At 39.3% G+C, this 17,583-nt stretch overlaps 1 protein-coding gene across 1 annotated transcript in view; it reads left to right on the top strand.

Annotated features, from left to right (window-relative positions):
* The window catches only part of CTNNA1 (catenin alpha 1), a 167,475-nt gene that overhangs the window by 86,037 nt on the left and 63,855 nt on the right, over positions 1 to 17,583 (top strand). The window lies entirely within an intron of this gene.

Consider the following 17,583-nt stretch of genomic DNA (forward strand, 5'->3'; position numbering starts at 1 on the left):
TTCACTTGTAACAAGTATAACTATGCAGTACAAAAATGTATAAAGGCAAAGATAATCCTCCTTTTAAGTTCAGTACAACTACACACAGCTTTTCTATAAATGGGATCTGTAAAGCAGTGCTGGGTCCTCATATTTCCACTGTTTCTCTCCCCTTCCTCTTTCCACTCAGATTTCGTTGTCCCACATCTTTCTCTTCAAAGAACCAGTGTTGTCTGGTCTGAATATCTCCACACTTTTCTCTGCTTCTGTGACAGATGAAAGGTCACAAATCTCTTCCCCACCCATAGGTATTTATTTATTTTTGCGTAGGTGTTTGCTTGATCAAAGTGGGATTATTGTTTATAAACCTGCATTTTGTTGTTCAGCAATACCTCATTAAAATCATTTAAAGTCTCCTGGTTTACCTCTAATTCATTCTTTAGTTGCTGAATAATATTTCATGATGTGGATATACTATGGGTTACTTGACAGCTCCCCTCTTCTTACAAGCATTTGCTTAAAAAATTTTTTTTAAAGCACCATGAACAATGTACCTGGTGTTTGTGCTTTAGTTTTATGAGATAGGCTCTAGATTTTATTTGTATCAAATTGCTTGGTTGAATGGTACGTACACATTTTTTTTCTTTGAATGGATCTTGGTAGATTATTTTCCAAAAATGGCCAAACCAGTTGCAGTTCTACTGCCAAGGTAAGAAAACTGTCTTTGTGTTCTCTTTAATAATGGGTGTTATTCGCTTTAATTTTTCTAATCTGATGGGTATGATGTAATAGCCCGTTGTTACTTTAATTTACATTTCCCTGACCACTCTTGAATTCAAACAATCTTTTTATATACTTGTGCAGTCGTTGGGTTTGCTCTTCTGCAAATTGCCTCTTCATACCTGTGCTCGTTTTTCTAATGGCTTGTGTATCTCTTTTTTTTCCTGGTGCTCTTCGAACATTATAGTTGTTAACCTAGTATTTGCCATCTGCGTGGCATGTATTTTTTCTAAATCTGTCATTGTCCTTTAACATTATTTATGGCTTTCTTTTCACTATATCAAAGTTTTATTTTTATTTTCATGAATGTGTGTTTATCTTTTGTTTTTACGACAAGGGGTAAAAATGTATTCCCCACTTTGGAATACGTACTTACACACGTATACACATCCCTTAGTGTCACTTAGAGTTCAATCACAGAAGCAGAGTAACTATGAAAAATATGTAAGGAATTTATTACAGGGATTTGACCTTATGTAATCATGGGAACAGATTAAACAGTTTATGTAAGCTTGTGAGGTTGTTCCTTTTGTGGCTGATGCTGGAGCTAGAAGTTAGCAGGGTGTGCAGTCAGTAATAGCAGATGCTATGTGTGAAGCAGGGTTACCCTGGAGCATGAACCGGGTCACATGTGGACAGTCTGGAACTCATTTTGGCCTCCCACTCTATCTAAGCCTCGATCAGAAAAGCTGAAGGAGAAAGTCCTGTTAGAGGTGTGTGGTCTTGGTTGCTGCCTCAGCTAACAAAGTGATCCAGCAGAAAATCAGCAGTGTGTATGACCTGCAATAGCACCTTGACCTATACCTACCATCCCAGCATTAAAAAGATGGTTGCTACCCTGGCCAGTGTGACTCGGTTGATTGGAGCATTGTCCTGTACACCTGAGGGTTGCAGGTTTGATTCCTGGTCAGGGTACATGCCTGGATTATGGGTTTGGCTCCAGGTCAGGGCACATGTGGGAGGCAACTGGTCGATGTTTCTGTCTTTCTTCCCGTCCTTTCCTCTTTCTTTAGAGTTGGTGGGCATGTCTTCCAGTGAGGATTAAAAAAAAAAAAAGGTGGATGCTGTATCATTTCCGCCTTCCAGGTGTCAGGCAAGGATATCTCATGTGGATATCAAGGATGTCTCAGGCTAACCTGGAATTGTGCAGAGAAGGGAATTCTGGGAAATGTATTTTCAGAATAGCTAAACCAACTTAATACAAATTCATTCGGTCTTTCATCTGCCTGGTGTGAGAGAGAAGTGCTCCAACTTAATATTCTTCCAGTTGGATAGTGACTTACGTCTGTACTAATTATTAATAAACCATCTTTTTTCTTAATTGAAATACTACTTTGTCACATACCAAGTTATTCTAGTAAATATTTACTTAATCTTAAAATTGGGAAAGTAGTCTAAATTTAGTTGTGTTTCAATACTAACAGATTTTATTTTATTTTTTGGCCTTAGAAATGCTTATAGGTGAATAACAACATTTTCTTCATTCACTGTTTGCTCAATTAGTTTTATTAATCAAGAATTACTGACAGTAATAGCAACTACCGTATTTTTTTGGACTATAAGATGCACCAGACCATAAGACGTACCTACCTTTTAGAGTAGGAAAATAGGGAAAAATCCCACTCCACTGCTGCCCGCCCCCTCGCGAGCCAGGTAAGCTACATTCAGACTATAAGACGCACCCCCCCCTTATCCTCCCAAATTTGGTGGGGGTGTGGGGGGAGTGCATCTTATAGTCCAAAAAATACAGTATTTGAGGCTTAAAAGCCTCCATTAGTTGTTTACTTTCTGGAAGGGAAATTAACTCTGCGGGACTGGTATCACACACCTGTACAACAAAGGCGTGCTTCCTAGTTGTTGCTTAAGGATTGAACAAAAATATTCAAAAGTAGCATGGCTGTGTGTGTATGAAACACATGCGAAAGTAAAAAAAGAAAATGAAAAGACTTCAACTCAGTGGATGTAGAAAAGAATTTTCTCATTCCAAATGAGAGTTTTCGTATAAATTGACATGTTCCAAATACAAATTCCTTTGCAAAAATTACATGGTTGAATACAAGGTAGTAGTTAATTACCTGACTTTGAGATTTTAGGTTTTATACGAATTGTTTTCAAACAGGCCATTTCAGTTGCTTAGGATCAGAATTTATTTGACCTGGATGGATGGAAGAAGAATCCCGGTCATGGAGCTAGTTTAATGAAGGTTTTCAGAGCCTTTCCTTCTACAGCATTCTGTTATAAACCTCTCTTTCACAATTCTGATTGACATCACATCTGCAGGATTTCTATGCTCATAAATAGTTTTAAGAGTATTTATTGTGTTTTATTTTTACCCACATCTGCAAATTTTGTGTGGATATGTGGATGCATAAATTGCAGATTTATCAGTAGAAGTCCTTTGAATAGCAGTGACAGAAACTCCAGTGCATACTGGGTAAAACTTTTTTTTTTAGCCTGTTTCCTAAAAATTTACACCTTGTTGAGTTTTTACCTTCTGTTTTTGGTAAAGCTTGGAACGCTGTTTCCTAGTGGTTCTTAGTTGTGGACACTTGCTTGGAGGTGTGTGGGAAACCCATATTTCCATACCGTGTTTCGTGGATGAGACAGGTCTCTACTTTGTCACTTTCTTAGTGGAGGGAAAAGCATGTCCCTTTTCTTCTTGTAAAAAGACTTAGAAAAACTAACAAGAGTTGATTTCTCCTTATTTTGGTTTTCCCTTGCTTTGGTTAAATAAAAATTGATGTAGAATTCTTTAGTCTGTGGAAAAAGCCTGGACATCTGACAATTTTGGTGGTTTGCCTAATTGGAGAAATTTATCAGCTAGTCTTGATTGTAATGAAAATGTGGGGGGAAAAAAGAAATGTGTGTTCTCATTTGAGACATTGAAGAGCTCTTTTATTTATGAGGATTTCTGAAAGAGTCTTTCTAGAGAAAAAGAAAGTATTTGATTATAGAGAGGGAACTAAAGACATGATTGAGTTAAATTTAGGTTGGGAATGAAGTGATTCTGAAATTTTGGAACTTGTTGCTATTGTTAGTGTAACCCTTTAAGATGTCATTTTCATCTTCAGTTTCTGTTATTAAGATGGGAGGTAGATAATGGTTTGGGTCATCTATTAAAATTGTATTGGCAGCCCTTTCACATATTTTTAACAAAAAAAAAAGTAGTTCCACTAAGGTTTGTAACAACGAAGGCATTAATGAACCTCTGTATGTGAAAGTAACAAATTAAACCTTACAGTTCTTTTGTAGTATATGAGGAAGCAAATTGAACAGGTTGTCACTACACTGTGCTCCTGCATTTCTGTTTAACATTTGTACCATATTAGGGAGTCAGAAATTACTGTTCTAAAAGCTTGAAACATTTATTTATTTATTTATTTATTTATTTATTATTTTAGATTATTTATTTATTTTTAGAGAGAGGGGAAGGGAGGGAGAAAGATGGAGAGAAACATCAATGTGTGGTTGCCTCTCACGTGGCCCCCCCCGGAGGTCCTGCCTGCAAACCAGGAATGTGCCCTGACTGGGAATTAAACCGATTACCCTTTGGTTTGCAGCCCACGCTCAACCCACTGAGCTACACCAGCCAGGGCAGTTTAAAACTTATACAGTTTTAGACTAGCCTTCCTGGCCTTGCAAAATTTTTGAATACGTAATTAAAATTGGAGACAGGGATAAAATTTACTAGAGTGAATGGGACCCAAACTAGTTCTTTGCCCCATACTTAACAAAGTAGAAAATGCTTCTGCCTTTTTTCTGTCTAATTCATGAGGGGAAGTCCTTATTGACACTTGAAAAGAAAGCTGTAAATATGGAAGCATGGAGATGTTATATATCTTTTCAGAAAATAGTTTTAGATTAGAGATTAATCATGAAAACCTGAGATTTAACATGGGAACTTGGAGGCTTGTTTTACTAAGAACATCTGGGTAAATGAGTGATTTACTTATTTATTTTTTTACTGCTTTTTCCCTCATGCCAGTCTGTTGCCCATTTCTCTTGAACAAAGCTCTTAAAGTCATTTGTTCCATCTCAAATGACCATTCGTTCTTACCATTTGCTTGTCCTTTAAATAAACCTCTTTCCCTTGTCCATCTTCCTTAGCAGCCCTTTTCTGATAATTGAAGTTGAAGGTTTTGTTTTTCTCAGCAAAAGAAGAAAAATGGACAGAATACGTTTTTCTAAATCACCATCTTGATCATCATAGCCCAGCCATCTCTAAAAACCCAGAGTTGGCTGCTCTTGTTGACCATGTTAAATCTAAGCGTCCTTCCTGGTCACAGAGGCCCTTTGGTACACGGTCCTATCTTGGTCAGGCTGTGGGTAGCTGCACTTACGAGTACCGACCATCAGATCAGTGGCTCTGGCTATCCCTGCACCCCCAGTCGTATTGAAATCCTGTTGGTACTTTTATACCAGGTGTAAAGCTTATTTCTCCATTGCATTCTTCAGTGCCTTCCCTGTTCTCTAAATACCAGTAATCTAGGTGGTACCGTCCAGTTCATATTTTTGGGCTTCTTCTCTTTTACTAGTTATTTATTGAATATTGTAAATTTTATTTCCAGCTAAATTATAAACTCCCGAGGGCAAGGGCCTATCACCTTATCATCTTGGATAGTGGAAGTTAAAGTAGTACTTGCTGAATTGCTTAAAAAATGTAGTAGTAATAATAATAAAATAGCTCATACTTTAGCACTAACTATGGGCCAGGAATTGTTCTAAGTGCTTTACACACATTCCCATTTTATGTTCAGAGCATGAGTTTGATACTTTTTAAGGCATAGAGGTTAAATGATTTGTTCAAGGTCTTCCAGGTAGTAAGTGGAGGTGCTTCCTACACCTTGAACCCAGCCTGGCTCTAGAGTCCAAGCTCTTAACCACCATGCAACACTGTAGGTCTAGTAGAGGAATAGTATGTTAGATTGACAATAACATAAATTACAATTGTAATTATATTTTTCCTTCCTTCCCAACATTTTATTATGACAATTTTCACGCAGAGATGCTGAAAGAATTGTACAGTGACCACTCATATACAGAAGTAAGGCTTGTTTGAGTGTGGTGGGTAGGGTGATATGGGTGTAATAATTTATAGTTTTAATTTGAACATTTCACCTAAAACGTCATATGGTGTACTATGTATTGTTATATTAAGAATTACATGCTTAGGATTTTGTAATAAAAAAAGGGGGCATTATTTGTGCTGGACCCTGTATATGCCCATGTCCTAGACTCTGTGATCAACATTTGGTATATGTTTTATCACATATTAATCCATCCCTGTATCTGTGTTACTGTTTTGATGCGTTTCAGTCAGTTGCAGACATTTGTATACTATACCTCTAAACATAGTGAAATGTACAAATTTTAAGTGTACTATTCCACAAGTTTTGATATATGTACATACTTTATAACCCAAAACTCTATGAAGATAGAGAAAATTATGTGGTTATCTTTTTATTATTTGGCAGCTTTGTAGTTCAAGTACATAATGTGTACATTTCCCCCCAAATTAAAACCTGCTTTTCTGATTGTTCTGTGATCTCTTATTTGTTCTTTAGTTTATTTACCTCATCGAGGGCAGGGCTCTCTCCAACACTTACTTCACCTGGGGAACATACTTAGAGGTGTGATGAGTGGTGGACTCATGATAGTCATATGTGTGCAGACCCTTAATCGCTAACAGTTCCTTTGACATGAAATGTCTCAGTTTATTTTAATGAATTAAGTTGACCTAGTTTCATTAATTTTTCCAATAGAACATGCTTTGTTTAAGTGCCTTCCACATTCAGGGGGTGCTGTCCTTGAAAATCCATACTTTTTTGTTGACTGCCATATGATGAATTCCTCAAACTGGTGTAAGAGAAGTGTGGTTGTGGAGTTTCTTCTCCATCCACCCTCATTCCCTTGGTGATCTCGTTCATTCGCATGACTTTAAATAACTCTCTTCACTGATGATGACTTCAAAATTATATTCCCGGCCTATCTGTACCCTGGACTTGTGATCTCTCCTTGAATGGCTAACAAACACTTCAACTTCAATGTGGTGAAGACTGAGTCTTATTCTGTCCCATCCCTTCCTATTTGTGCCATCTGTAGTGTGCTTAATCTAAACTAAGGAATTTAACATAAGATACTTAGAAGGTGAGATCTTTAAAATATTATTGTTTTGAGAAGCCAGTAGATTTGTGATTTTAACAGAAATATATCTGCTTAGTAATTTTATAATAATCGATGGTGATGTATTGGGTTGGCCAAAAAGTTCATTTGGTTCTCTTTCTGTAAGATGGCTCTAGTAGTGCTTGGTTATCTATAACTTCACTTGAAACAATTTTGTTAGATTATGTTGTGACAGCTGTCATACCAGCATATGTTTAAAAAATACTTAACGAAATTGGTGAATTTTTGTGTAGCCATTTTAATATTGAAGATGGAAGAAAATACATTTTTGGCGTATTATGCTTTATTATTTCAAGAAAGATAAAAATGCAACTGAAGTGCAAAAAAGATTTGTGCCGTGTACAGAGATGGTGCTGGGACTGGAAGTGTCAAAAAAAGTTTGGGAAGTTTCGAGCTGGAGATTTCTCGCCTGATGATGCTCCATGGTCGGGTGGACTAGTTGAAGTTGATAGTGTTCAAATTGAGACATTAATTGGGAACAATCCACTTTATACCACCTGGGAGATAGCCAACATACTCAAAATATCCAGATTAATAAAGTTATTGGTAAAAATGAAAAATGTGTCTTTTATTTTATGGCAAAAAACCATGTGGACTTTTTGGCCAACCCAATATTTGGTGGGAATGTCAACTAGCTGAAGTAAACCCTTTTACAATTTGTCTAATTCTTTACATTCTATCTGTAATTCATCTCACGTCTAATTTGAGTTGAGCGAGAACTGGATGGTAATGCTGTTTACGCACCGTAATGGTTTTGACACTTCAGGAATGCCTCATCAAAAGGGGGAAAATTCCTGATCACCTGCTATTAGATTTTCATGCAAAATAATAGCTAAATCTTCGACTGGCAGTTTTAATACAATAATAAAATGGGCTCTAGTTATTGGCAGATGGTGGTAAGTGTCAGAGACCAGTTTTGCGCACACTGGCCTGAAGGGATTGTCAGGAGAAAAGAGGGGGAGATGAAGCGATGTGGCACTGTCCCTGATGCCTTCAGGAGTGTGCTGAGGGTAGTAATTCTTTTTCCTTCCTCTCTCACTGCCGTTTTTCCCCTGGTGAATTTCAAGGGAGAGTTAGGGTAGCTGATCGGAGAGAAGTAGCAGTGTGAAGGTCACTTCCGAACTCACTTCTCAGAGTGTGCCACGTGCAGGTTTCAGAATGATGCTGCTGTCTTTCTTTGGGGCACAAATTGTGTCAGAACATACTTTCATGTGAAAAGTCAGTGTTTTCAGAGTTAATTCTTTGGAATCTTGATAAAACAGGTATGAAATTTTAGAGCAGAGATGAGAGAAGTAAGGGTAACTGCTTGTTATTACCCCAAGAATTTGATGTTTCTGAAAATAATAACAATCGTGTCTTCTACTCCCTTGTCCTCTTTTTCCCAAGGCACTTTCCCCACCCCCAAATAAAACCAGCGAAGTAGCTATTTGTATTAAAGATGTGAAGGGTGTTGGGGATTATATTTGGTGAGAGAGCTGGACTGAGTGCTCATTATTAAAAGCAAAGGGTTTCATTCTTAAATGGTTGGTATTTCTGGTCTTTTGAGTATAAAAGCAAAGTGAATAAACGTTATTTGATACTTGAATCTATACAAAGGGAAGGCAGACTGAGAAGACAATGTAGATGAATGATTGTACTCGTATTTCTAGCAGTATTCCCTAATTTGTATGGACCAAGTTCCTATAAGTTTGCAGCTTATAGGAACTTGGTTTTGTGGAGTTGAGGAGTACGTCTTTAATTATAAGTATTTCTTAGAAGGTAGGTGCTCAGCAGTGTATATACTACAACTGAATGGTTTTTCATTCAGTAATGTGATTATCCTTGGTATTTTGGGAGCCATGATGAGAAGCAGGTATGTGAAGAGCTTGTTCATGTGTTGATAAGTAAGAAAAGAGAAAAACCCCAGGTTCAAAAGATGTAAGAAAGTGGAGAAAAGTTGTGGGTGAAGGAGAAGGTAAAGTGATTTTCTTTGTAGGATAAACTGGATCATGATCTTAGAAAGACAGTACCAGGAAAGAAGTTCTTGATTTGAAAAGTCTGGGCCATGTGATCTACAAGTTCTGATAAGACCAAACGTGTGTATTCATTCGGACAGGTTAATTCTGAGGAAGCTTTGTATTTAATAGAGACTTTGTTAATATGGAGGATCACTATTCAGCAACCACAACACATACCCTCCTGTGTGCCCTGGACTGATGGGTAATCTTTGTGTTTTTAAGCTCTCATATCTCCCCCCTCAAACCCCACAATAATTCTGGTAAATCTGCCTACGAACCCGATCTGTCATAATTTAGGGCCGATTCCTAAATTAGATGTGGTAGACTTGAAGTACATTTTTTTCTAAGCTAAAAAAGAACATCATAGTGATCTCTAATTTTCAGTCATGTATTTTGTCCTAAAGTAAAATTGTCAGAAGATGGAGATATCAATGAGGTTATTTATTTCTTTTGAAAAATAATATTTATGATAATGGGTAGTATATGTTGTCCTACATGATTTTACTGAGCAAAGACAAGACACATTACTTGATTTTAAGTGACTACTTTACCCAGAAGGAATTTTGGAATAAGCAATTCTAAATCTTTAGAAATTTAGCCTTGATTTATAAACCTAAACCAGAGAAATGTCATGTCTAATATTGTATATTTGATAAAGCAGATTACTTGACTATGAGATAATGTGGTCAGTTTTATATCAATATTAAATATAAAAAGGGTATCCAGGCTGTGGGCTTGTTAAAAGCACTCTAATTATTAATGTTCATTTTGAAGGCTATACATTAATTCAGTGAGGAAAGTAAGAGTAGAAAGTAGAGAGTTTCGGAGAGCAATACAGGGGTCTAACATGTCTTTAGTGTGATTATATTCTCTACCTGATGAATCTGTCACACCTAGTTCTCCACATACTGCTGTTCCATTTATTTATGTATTCATTGTTTGCTGCTTGTATGTGCCCTGACTGGGGATTGCACCCACAGCCTTGACATATCTGGACAATGTTCTAACCAGCTGAGCTGCTTGACCGGGCCTGGTCCACATATTGCTATTAAGAATAACAAATTTATTGAATATTTATTATATCCAGCTTGTTCTCAGGACTTTATATGTACTAAATGCCCTTGTGGTTGTTACTGCTATTAATTTCCTGATAGGAATGAGAGGCCCAAGGCATAGTGAGGTTGAAGGACTTGTCCAGGGTCACAGGCCTAAGTGTGGAGGAGGACTGTTAATCACTGTGCTATTTGTTCCTGTTGAAATATAGGTGGTTTTTCTAATGGCATGGGGAATGTGTTTTAAATTTTAAAGAGACAGTTAAATTTCTGACAGCTATTCAGATCACTGAATGCTTTATCTTTTTAAATGTGTTCTTTCTTAGGAAAATTAGTTATCATCTTATAGAGTCTTTCCCAAGGAGCACATTTATTATTATCACCAGCACAACTAGAGATGATTCTGTATTTTTCGGACTATAAGATGCACTACCCTCCCCCCCCCCCCCCCCCCCGCCCCCCACCATTTGGGAGGAAAAGGGGTGTGTGTCTTATAGTCTGAATGTAGCTTACATTGACATTGCTGAGATATTATGTTATTTATGTTATTAAATATTTTACTACATTTTTTGCTTCAAAAATTTTTTTCCTGTTTTCCTCTAAAACCTAGGTGCATCTTATGGTTCGAAAAATACAATATGCTTCTCTTTGTTCATGACGTAGTGGAACATTTTTAAATTTTAAATTATATTCCTTGTCTAGAAGACTTGTAATGTAATAGAGTAGGTATTTACTGGATGTCCCTTAATGTGATGGAACACTATAGTTGGGGTCCCCTAAGGAGGAAATAACTGCTTTTTAAAAAATTATATTTTATTGATTATGTTATTACAGTTGTCCTGATTTTCCCCCTTTGCATACCTCAGCCCAGCACCGCAGACCCCCTCAGGCGATCCCTACACAATTGTTCATGTCCTTGGTCACAGGTATAAGTTCTTCGGCTACTCCATTTCCTACATTGTATTTTACATCCCCATGGCTATTCTGTAACTACCTACTTGTACTTCTCAATCCCCTCACCTTTTCACCCATTCTCCCCTTCTCTCCTCCCATTTGGCAACCATCAGAGTGCTCTCCATATCCATGATTCTCTCTCTCTTCTCCTTGTTTGCTTAGTTTGTTTTTTATATTCAATTGTTGATAGATATATATTTATTGATGTTTTATTATTCATAGTTTTGATCTTTTTCTTAAATAAGTCCCTTTAACATTTCTTATAATAATGGTTTGGTCATGATGAACACCTTTAGTTTTTTTCTTGTCTGGGCATCTTTTTATCTGCCCTGAATTCTAAATGATATCTTTGCTGAGTAGCGCAATGTTGGCTCTAGGTCTCTGCTTTTCATGACTTCTAATGTTTCTTGCCAATCCCTTCTAGCCTGCAAAACTTATTTTGAGAAATCAGCTGACAGTCTTATGGGAACTCCCCTGTAGGTAACCAGTTTCTTTTTTTCTTGCTGCTTTTAAGAATCTCTCTTTATCTTTAACCTTAGGCATTTTAATTATGTGTCTTGGAGTGGGCCTCTTTGCATCCATCTTGTTTGAGACTCTCTGTGCTTCCTGGACTTGCATGTCTATTTCTTTCATCAAATTGGGGAAGTTTTCTTTCACATTTTTCCCAAGTAGATTTCCAATTTCTTGCTCTTTCTCTTCACCTTCTGGCACCCCTGTGATGCGAATGTTGGACCTCTTGAAGTTGTCACGAAGGCTGTTTATGCTATTCTCGTTTTTTTGGATTCTTTTTTCTTGTTCTATTGGTTATTTTTTGGTTCCTTATGCTCTAGATCATTGATTTGATCCTCAGCTCCATCCACTCTACTGTTGTTTCCCTGTGAATTGTTCCTTATTTCGATTAGTGTGTCCTTTGTTTCTCACTGATCTTGTTCATGCTGTTGAGGTCCTCACTGAGTTCCTTGAGCATCCTTATAACCAGTGTTTTGAACTCGCATCTGATAGATTGCCTATCTCCATTTCATTTAGCTCTTCTTCTTGAGTTTTATCTATTCTTTCATTTGGGCCGTGTTTCTTTGTCTCCTCGTTTTGGCAGCTTCCCAGTGCTTGTTTGTATGTATTAGGTAGAGCTACTTTGACTCCATGTCTTGATAATGTGGCCTAATGTAGTAGGTGTCCTATATGGTCCAGTGGCACAGCCTGCCCTATCACCCGAGCTGGGTTCTCGGGGCATGCCCTTCATGGGACTGAGTACCCCCTCCTCTTGTAGTTGAGCCTTGATTGCATTTGGCAGATCAGTGTGGGGGGTTTACCCAGGCCAGTCAGCTACAAGGACTGGCTATGACCACTGACCACCAACCTTGGCCTTCTGTGAAGGATCAGACTGTGCAGGGGCAAGGTGGCAGTGCTCTGACGTGGTCTGTAGCTGTCCACTGGGTGGGCTGGCCCTGGGCTATCCTGGGTGGTGCTGGCCAAGTTCAGCCCCCACCTGTGTTTTGCCTGGGGCACCCTGCCTGAGCTATAAAACAATCTGAGATGGCTGCTACTTATGCTGGGCTTGGAGATTCCCAGGTGAAGCCAAGCTGTGAATCTAGGCTGACTGCTGTTAGTGTTGGGCCTGGGTCTCACTGAGGCCAGCTGTTCCTTGTTTGATAGGATTTAAGAAGTTATGAAGCATGAGCCAGGACCAGCCATTCACACAGAAAAGCAGCTTGGGTGGGCCAGTAAGTTGGGTGGGGTAGAGTCTCTGGGGATCTCCAAGGTGGGTCAAACAGTGGTAGCCAGGTTGATGGAGTCTCAAGATATGGCAGCAGCTTGGCAACTCTGTGCGGGGAGGGTTTAGCAAAGGGACAGTGGCCCACTTGCCTTAATGCTAGACACTTCAGTTCCTCCCTGTATACCACTGGAGCCTTTTAAGCTGTTCCCTGGATGCTGGAGCTCAGAGAATAAGTGTGAGTAGGTGAGCCTATGTGCGGGTTCTTTAAGAGGAACTGCTTGGGGCTGCAGTGATTTCTTCCCCCGACTCAATCCCTGCTGATTTTTGCAGCCAGAAGTTGTGGGGACTTATATTCCTGGAACTGGAATCCTGGGCTGGGGGCCTGGTGTGGGGCTGGGACTCCTTGTTCCCAAGATATCCCTTCTGAAATTTTTTCCATCATATGTGGGTGAGGGACCAGCTTATTCCAGGTCTGCACCCCTCCACACCCCTCCTACCAGTCTGGATGGATGTGCCTACCAGTCTGGATGGATGTGATTTCTTTCTTTCTTTCTTTAATTTTATTTATTAGAGAGAGGGAAAGGCAGGGAGGGAGAGAAACATCAGTGTGTGGTTGCCTCTCACATGACCCCCACTGGGGGACCTGGCCTGCAACCCAGGCACGTGCCATGACCGGAAATTGAACTGGCGACCTTTTGATTCGTAGCCCATGCTCAATCCACTGAGCTACACCAGCCAGGGCTGGATGTGGTTTCTTTAATCCTGTAGTTGTCATACAACTCGTTTTCTGACAGTTCTGAGTGATGGTGGTTCTATATTTTAGTTGTAATTTTGATGTGGTTGTGAGAAGAGGTGAGCCGTGTCTGCCTATGCTGCCATCCTGACTAGAAGTAAGAACTGCTCTTCTAAGTAGGTACATGTTCATTCTTGCTTACTTTATAGGTTCCAGCTGTGGGGCATCACAAAGGTTAGTCACAACAAAGCATGTAGCATGCTTGTGTGGGCCCCTTACCCTTAGCTTTTTCAAGGGCTGACATGAAGAACAAGTCTGTTCTCTAAAACCTTCTTGGCGATACTGTCTAACATGTTTCCTTATTGTTCCTATAGCTGGCTCTGTATTACAAATATTTCATAGACCTCTGCACTTAAGTGTCTCTCCCCCTGTTAAGTTAGTATGTTCCCTTTATCAGATGAAAGAAGTGTCTTCCCCCCAAAAGAAGCCAGTTTACTTCTTGGATAGATGAAAACTGTTAATTTTGTTCTTTGCCTTGACCACCAGGAAGATGAAGGCCAAATTAATGTATACTAGAAATAACTTTTTCATTGTTCTACCAGGGCTTTTTTGTGACTTATCGAAATCCTTAGGATCTGCTCTGGCATGTGTGGCTTAGTTGGTTGGAGTTTTGGCCTATAATTAAAAGGTTGTGGGTTCAATTCCTGGTCAGGGCACATACCTAAGTTGTGGGTTCAATCCCTGGTTTAGGTGTGGGTATGGGTGGCACCTGGTCTGGATGCTTATGATCCCTGGTCCATGTACTTATGGAGGCAACTGATCGATGCTTCTCTCCCCCCTCTGTGTTTCTCTCTCTCCCTTCCTCCCTCTCTAAAAGCAATGGGACAAAAATTTCCTCAGGTGAGGATTAAACAAAACAAAACAAAACAAAACCTTAGGATCTGGTGAAATCTCTAGACTCACAATATTTGTATTATAATTTCAAGAGGTTCCTATATCCTGTGAAACATCCCCAGTCTCTGCTTTTGATCTTTTTACATTCTTAGTTCAGCCATTCTGTACTTATGAATATGTTATGCCGAGTTTACTTGGCTTTAAAGAAGTAGGCTATATGTAAATGATACATTGTTTTCAGGGGTTTTAGCAGCTGAGCAGTTGCCCTGTGTGTAATTGGCAGCCCAGGCCATGGGAAATGTTTTTATTTATACAAGAGGAACTTTTTTGGTTCTCATGATGATGAAACAGGTGAGCTAATATAAATGGCTGTAGTGTTTTTGTGGAATGATTTTCCCGAAAAAGAAACCTGGAGATTGTGTGCCTGTGTTCTTGTGCACTAAACACAAATGTGAATGGGTATTCAGTAAAGTTACGACATTTTTACATTTCTGCACTGTGTGTTTTTGTGAAGTCTCTTGATGAAAGTTGTAAAAAGGCCTTGGAAATTGTCTCTAGGGCTGCTGTTTTAAAGTTTAGTCCTTCTCTCTTTGGGTGTTGGTTGAGCCATTGGACCCTGCTGTCTGGTTGTTCACAGATGCTCCTTCATGTTTGGTTTCTAGCAGGACCTCCTGAGTTGGAGGCCATGGATTAGGCTGTGCTCTTGGGCCTCTGTGTATAAAGGGTTGGTATGTGTTAGTTGTGAGCTTTGTGGGATAGGGTACCCCATTGCACTTGCTGTTGGAGATTTCTTGCTCTTTAATGTCTCCTTTCAGTAGGGGAAGGGAAGCTCAACATCTGTCTGTCAAGAGTGTTCCCAAAATCTTGGCTAATGAATGAGGAGGAACTCATGCTAAGGCAAGATGTTTGGAATAGCTATGATTTTCACCTCTTTTTCCCTTCTCTCTCTGTGAAAGACAATTTGTAGTACATTTTGTCTCTCTAAGGGAGACTTGAGTACCCAGCTGGTTAGATATATTTAAAGAAAGAAAAAATCTCTTTCAATAGACATTGAAGAAATCTATTATAAATTTGAGTGGGAACTTGAGAATGCTGTGGCATACAGGCAAAACTAATTAAAATAACTGATAAAGAAATCAAGTGTAGCTTTACATGGGATTTTCAAGGTTAAAATGCATGAGAATTACATTAATAAGCTCTGCTTTTAACTTGGTAAGTGTAGGAATTCGTTCTGTTGTACACTTTGAAACCACCATCATCACCTCTGCCCTCTAGTGCATACTGGATGAGTTTGACAGTAAAATTTTGTTCCGTGCTTCCTGCCTCTGCCCCAGTTACTGCTGAGATTTTTGGTGAGAGAGCTCTCTTTGCTTCTCTGATTTGCTTATCCCCGGCTGTTGGAGAAGTGGGCAGCCTTGTTTCTCCCGCATGTCTGGTTCTCTGCAGTGCTCTAGGCCTGGAGAAGCAGTAGGTGCATTCTGGAAAGTATGGCAGATTCCTGACAGTCACCTCCTGAGGGCCAGGGCAGTTTTTGCCCCCACTGCTGCCCAGGCATAGCATCCTATCCTGGGGATGTTTGCCAAGGCCAGTTGAGGGACAGTAGTTAAAAATCTTGCCTTCCTTTCCCCTGTCCATACTTAGTGAGCTGGTGTCTGATGTAGAGTTGGTCATGTAGGGATCCTAGAGAACCCAGATGTTTAGCACCTGTGGTCTTCCCTCTTAGGAGTGGTGTGCAAGGTGCTGCTGAGAGGTACCCCAGTGGACCCCCAAGGTGGAAGCCAAGTTGCTGTTTGCTGGGGGTAGACAATTGAGTGCCTTTTTAAAGCTCCCCAGGCTGTGGCAGCAGTCTACTATTAAAGAAGTTGGGGGACAGTGAGCAACCCTAGGCCCTAGGAGCCCCATGGACAGCTGATGTCCACCTGCTAAGGCTTGTGACAGAACAACTTCTTATTGCATGACTGTTGTTTATTGGCATGGTGGCTTTTAAGCTCCCCTTACCTTTCCTTTCTTCTCAGCCTACTAGTTTCGCCTGTCTCTGCATGAAGATAGGTGATATCAGTTGTCCTTTTTTCAGCTGGCACGTTTGGCATTATAGAGAACATGGTACAAAACAGCTGTTCACTTAAGGTTTCTGTATCTGTCACAAATGGTTTTTAGGTTTTACATATCAAAAAAGGTTACCAAGAAAAGCTAAAAAAAAAAAAAAAAAGACATTCACTTTTTTCAGTATACACGCTTTTAATAACAAAACTTTCCTGTACACTGCACTTTGTTCACCATCTCCCCCCAGAACCCCAGTGTAATAGTATTTTCTTCCCACCCCTCCCATCCCATTTGCCCCCCCCCCCCCCCCCCCCGCCACCCCCAATGGCTCTTAAGTGATTGAACACAATGTGTTTGGACTGCAGTTTTGGTTTCCAGTCTGTGTGGATTGAAAGGGTAAACAAACATTCCATAGATGAAGCTTTTTTTTAAATTACCAAGGAAGAACAGATTACCTGAAGGAGTAGCAGGTGTTTCCGATATTTGCCATAACAGGATGAAAGCTTAAACCATCATTTTCTGTTTGTTTTGGCCTTAAATTATTCAAGTTTTCCCTAGCTAAGGGGCAGAAATATTTAAGTATCTATGGATGGCCTTATCACCTTTGTCTTTTTCTGGTTGAAGCACTTTAACCAATAAGATATGAAAAGCATGTTTCAAAACAGATTTTTGAGATGGGTCTGTCACTGTATTGCTCTGTTAGGAAAATAATCATGTAAGTCAGCTTCTAAAAATATTTTTTCAAATTTCATATTGATATCCACAATGTAGAGGGAGAATGGGGGTATTTACATCCTTCCCCCATAGCTCTGTGTAGGAAGTATGCCTTAAGAAAATGTCTTTTTTCAATTTTAGAATTCAGACCTAGTGCTTCATGGGGCTTATTTTTATTGGAAAGATGGAGTCTAGCTCTTGGTGACTAGCATCGGAATAAGCAGGTGGATTTTAATAATTAGTGGAATTGGGAAGCTCAGTCAATTCCATTCATTAAATTGGTACAGAACTTAACTTAGGCACATTAAGAAATTACATGTGTTAGAGCAGATTTTTGGCTTAAAAAATTAGTATCTTTGCTATTTGATGTTGGCAGTGGGTATTCTTTCTGAGTTGTGTGTGGATTTGCGAATTTTTCAGCCCACTCTCATTTTAGAGAGGTGATTGAAATCCCTGGCAAACTACAGAAATGAATATAAATAATTCCAAACTAGCTTTTGGTTACTAGGTGAGTACAGCATAATCATAACCTTCTTTAGT

This window comes from Desmodus rotundus, chromosome 10 (genome assembly GCF_022682495.2).
Source record: "Desmodus rotundus isolate HL8 chromosome 10, HLdesRot8A.1, whole genome shotgun sequence".
Classification (NCBI taxonomy): Eukaryota; Metazoa; Chordata; class Mammalia; order Chiroptera; family Phyllostomidae; genus Desmodus; species Desmodus rotundus.